This window comes from Hipposideros armiger, unplaced genomic scaffold, assembly GCF_001890085.2.
Source record: "Hipposideros armiger isolate ML-2016 unplaced genomic scaffold, ASM189008v1 scaffold_757, whole genome shotgun sequence".
In the NCBI taxonomy this organism is placed as follows: Eukaryota; Metazoa; Chordata; class Mammalia; order Chiroptera; family Hipposideridae; genus Hipposideros; species Hipposideros armiger.
In genome coordinates this window covers 409,752-415,372 of record NW_017732107.1, presented here as the reverse complement: position 1 = coordinate 415,372, position 5,621 = coordinate 409,752, and positions in this window count along the sequence as shown.

Below are 5,621 nucleotides of genomic sequence, written 5' to 3'. Positions count from 1 at the left end.
TGAATGAGTCATGTTTAAATTTTTCATTTTAAGATTACCACGAAAAGAGGGATACAAAAATATTCACCAAGAAGTTTTCCTAATGTCACAAAGTTTCTAGTGCCTATGAAGTCTACTATATCTAAGATAATGGTTGACTGATTGAATGATTGATTTTGTTTCTTCCACAATAGTTAAACCAATTAGTAACTTGTCAGTGGCAGAACCAGGATTCATAGATAGGTCAATCTAAATCTAAAGGCAGTGCTTAGAATTATTATTCCCTAAAACCTCTTAGCAGTATGGTAAAGAAACTTGAAATGTTTTTGTTTTTTTGTCTCCCAATAGAATGCTTTATTGGTGCAATTTCTGGAGATCATTATTAAATGAACTATTCAGCTTACTAGACCAATTTTGGCATCAAGTTCTTGGTTGAAAAACTTCTTGGAATATAGTAGACATCCTTGATTGCTAAAATGACCTTTTAAGTGTTAAGAAGTGGGGAAAGAGTCGTATGTTATTGTTTCAGTTTAGAGATCCCACCCCTACGGAGATACTGCCAGCAGGATTAAAAGGTAAGAAATTTGGGAATGCATCAGTTTGCTGAGAGGTTGATGCCAGCCTACATCACAGCAGTTCTATTCCCTTCGTATTTCTGATAAGTGATAGACTGAGTGTCTGTCTAAATCATTCCTTCCTTCCTTAATTTAAAATATTTATTATACATTTTCTATATGCTAGTTAGCATGTTAAAAAATGAGAATAACAGAGTGGAAAGAACTTGGTTCTCTGCTTAAGGGTCTCACAATCTATAGGTTAGAGCGGACAAATAATTACAGTGATGTGAAAAATATAGAATAAACACTTAAGTGTTAATTCATACAGAGAAGATTTTTGCTTTCCAAAATTTAACTTCACAGATTTTGAGGTAAATAGAATGATTATTTCTTTCCTTATTTCAATGTCATATTATTTCTATTGTATCAAGCTGAATATTTTGTTTTACTGTAAGAAAATTTCAACTGTTACATTTTTGATAACTTGGCTCCAAATTTCTACAAAGATATTGAAATAGTGTTGTATTTTCCATTATCACCATAGGGTGCAGGATATTCAAGGTATCAAGTCAGTAATCATACAGAGGTTACCTTCGTAGGATAAGAAGGACAAAAACTAGATCTACTTTTCAGTTAGTAAAAATGTTTTACTTGTTGTGTTTAAGATGCTCCCATACTGTGTTCCCAAAATAACTAGACCAAATATTTATATTTTTGTTGCTGCTATTATATTTGTCCTTATTTTTAGACTGATCTTTCTATTCCACTCATGCCCTTTACAGTTCTTTTTCACATAGCAGTCAGAAATGTTAACATGTTAAGTTATAAATGAGTGGCCTTGGCTCAAAAATTCTCCACTGGCTCCCCATTTTGCTCAGGTGAAAATTACTCTGTGGGGACCTGCAAGACCCCATATGACCGCCTATGTCTCTAACCTCACCTTCTATGACACATTCCCTTGCCTTCAACATGCCAGGAGTTTCAACACTTTCCTCTTCCTTGACCATTCAGAGTGAACCCTTGTCTCAGGGTCTTTGCATTTGCCATTTCTGTGACTAGGGAGATGGTATGAAAGAAACTTCGTAAATGTTTTTCACAAAATCAATAGTAATCATAGCGACTTACATGACACTACCAATTACATATTATGAAACCAAAAGACATTTTTCTAAACTATCAATTAAAATAAAAATTAATTTTGATAAGATACACCAGGGAAAAGACTGAATTATTTAATTTTTTATTATTATTCAAATATAGTTGGTATACAATCTTATATTGGTTATATTAGTTCCAGGTATACAATATAGTGATTTGACATGTTTATATCTTACAATATGATAACCCCACTAATTCTGGTAATCAACCATCACCATATAAACTATCACAATATTAATAACTATACTCGCCTTCCGCTTTTCACCCATTCCCCACCTCTTCCCCTCTGGTAATCATAACTTTGATTTTTATTTCTTTGAGCCTATTTTTGTTTTGTTTAGATTCTGCATATAAGTGAAACCCATATGGTATTTGTTGTTTGCTGCCTATTTTATTTAGCATAATACCCTCTAGATCCATCCATATTGTGGCAAATGGAAAGATTTCATTATTTTTCATTGCTGCATAACATTTCAGTGTGTGTGTGTGTGTGTGTGTGTGTGTGTGTGATATGTATACGAGTATATCACACATCTTTATTCATTCACCTATCGATGGACACCTAGGTTGCTTCCATGTCTTGGTTATCATAAATAATGCTACACTCAACATAGGGGAGCATACTCATATATCTTTTCAAGTTAGTATTTTTGTTTTCTTTGGGTAAATACCCAGAAGTGGAATTGCTGGGTAATATGGTATTTCCATTTTTAGTTTTTTGAGGATCTCCATACTGTTTTCCTTGGGGGTTGCATCAGTTTGCAGTCCTACCAACAATGCACAAGTTCTCTTTTCTTCACATCCTCGCCAACATATGTTATTTGTTAACTTCTTGATAGTAGACATTCTGATTGGTGTGAGGTGGTATCTCATTGTGGTTTTGATTTGCATTTTCCTGATTATTAGCGATGTCAGCATCTTTTCATACGTCTGTTGGCCATCTATATGTCTTTGGAGAAGTCTTTTCATGTCCTCTGCCCATTTTTTTTTTATTGCATTCAACATAAAATAAGGAGTATATGGCTAAAAAATGTATAGAAAAGTTATTATAGAGCATAGAGATGGATCAAGAAGTTAATTATACATATAAATATATTATCAATTATATTTACATAAAAATATTTATTTTTAAAAATTAAAATTATAAATACAGTATGTTTTCTGGATTTTCGTGTGTGGTATTTCCAACATTTTAAAATTTGTAAATGGTTGTGATTTCTTTTTTCTAACAGGCATTTACTTTCGCAACTATTTTTTTATTGTATCTCTTTGAAAGAGTTCTCATAATTGCAGAAACTTCAAGTCCCACAAAGCTGAGGTCCACCCTGCTCTTACCCCAAACAGAGGCACTAAAAATTCATTCAATTATTTTTCTTAATTAAGGTTCATGAACAGTGTAAGTAAAAAGAGACACTTCAACTTCTGTGCTTCCTTCCCTCCCTCATTTTCTTTTTCTGTTACTTGTATATTTGAAAATTCTATACAGGTCCAATCTGTGACACATTATTAATATTGAATTTACAGAATGTAGATATGAAAAACACTTTTAGAAACATGTAAAAGTTACTCATCGATAAAAGAGAAGAAAGAAACCTCAAATGTTCTAGCCTTATTTGTTTTTGAGAGAAAATAAACATAAATGTACCATTTGCTCTTTCCTTAAGTCTTACTGTTTATATTATGCTATATTTGACATAAAAAACAAATGTATGGTTAAGAGTTTAGAGACTATTTACTATGTTTCTTCTGTGTAATACCAGCTTTCTTAATAACTACCAGTCATGTTTATATTTTGCTATTTTTTTCAGAAGGCATAGAGCCTTCTAAGAAAGATGATTTTTCTTCCGTGAAATGATGGGTATACTGTTTTGTCCTTAGTTAAGTGACACTTGTATGGTCACATTAAACAGGCCAGATTACCTAGAATACTTCAGAAAAGTTTCCATGCTATTCCTCCCAAAGAAAGCTAATTGGAGGGAATAGGGATTCATTGAGTGGCAATATATTGTTTCTTTTAATTAATTTGTGTGTAACTTAGCTTTTGTAGAGTGAAAAATGTCATGGTGAGTATAAATCAATAACAATAAATAAGAGCTTTGTTCTCTTATAGGATGCTGAGTGCCAAATTAAATAAATACAAACTAGAAATATAAACTTGAAAGCACTTTTTGCTATTTAGGATACAAGCAATCCATTTAGCCAATGAGGAAAAAGATTTTGACACTATCTATTATAGTTGCCTAACAGTATGTTGGTTTTAGAATTTGACTCGATACTTACAGGAAATAGAATGTTACCATGATATCATATTATATTGATATTTTGCTATTTCCTCAACCCATATTTGAATAAAATAATAGTTCAATCAAAGCAAAGTGCCTAGCTGTATCATAAATTTAAAATTCATGTTGAAAATTTTGTGCTAATATCTATTTTTTATTAGTTTACATTATTTTCTTTTTACTTTCCCTATACTCTGGTTATTGATAATGCTGATCTTTACCCATGCTGTGTGATTCTGAAGAACAGTTATGGTTAAAGAATCCCACTCCCACTACCCTTTTGTGTTCTTGAAAACAGTTCACTGCAAAGAAGCACCCTTACTCATAAGACTTGGGTAAGACTCATAGATGGCCCCCTTGTTACTCTATGACAAAGCCAGACACAATCCCTCCAAATTCCCATTTGTCACATTAGAAATTATCAGTTGAACTGTTTTATCTTCACTTATCAATCAGAACAAAATGTTTATTAAACAACGAAGATTTTCTCCTTCTCGATCCCTGAACTTTGGTCTACCCTCAGACTGAGGCGCCATACATACCCCCTTTCTTTAAGGGTACCTTCTGGCCTCAGCATAAAATATTTTCTTATCTACTCTCCAATCACGCCATCCTTTCATTTCATCTCTCTGCACCTTGTTCTTTCTAGCCCGGTTTGCTCCTTTCTCTAAAAAAACAAAAACCCTTTTGACTAAGTCTTGTGAAACTAACACATCTTATATTCAGAGTGTTCTCCTTATAGTGATGTTCTTTTGAAATAAAGCCTCTCCTTACAAAAGCCTGGATATGTGTTTAGCATTATATAATATGTTTACATTAGGAGAAGTTCTGTGAAGGGTATATGGGATCTCCTTGTACTATCTTTACAACTCTTTCATAAGTCTCTTGAAAATAGACACTTAAAGAAAAAAGGATATTTCTCAGTGTACACAGTGTAGGACTTTTGGAATTGTTTTTTATAAAAACCGATAAAATTGATTATTGCTGAGGAAAGAAAGACTAGCAAATCAGGTAGTGTGAAACATGATGTTTGATAGTTACTCAACATCTGAGGAAGACATTGGTTAGGCAAGTGGGCTTAGGCTGGCTTCTGGTACAACTGCACTTCAGTTCTTGATATATCTGTTTTACAAATTCTCTTTTACACATGACTACAACACAAGATGTGCCCCCACCCCTTTTCAGAAATTGCTTTTTATCAGCACCTTTAGAGGGTCTTGTACTCACATATAATAAAATGCCAAGGCTCTCTCTAAAGAAAAACTGATTATATGGACAAAAAGGTAAACAAAAATGAAGCTAGATTTTTAGATACAAAAAAGGATTACATTTGTTCAAAAGAATGTAACACAAGGGATATTTTTTGTTTGTTGAAGTTTTTGATCAAGCATATGACATGCCCATCTTTTAAGTATAAAGGGGTGAATTCTGTCTACTCTTTCTGAATACAAATATCATTTTTCCGGGAATCTATCTGATGCATTCTTCTTTGCTGCCTGCTTCTCTGGCCATTTCTTCACTTGTTTCACACACTGTCCTCTCGGACCTAGATACTTAATATTTCCACACAAACTTTGTCAATGTCACCTTCTACCTCAACTATATTTTCTATGTTACCACATCATAGAACTTTACTTTTTTTTTT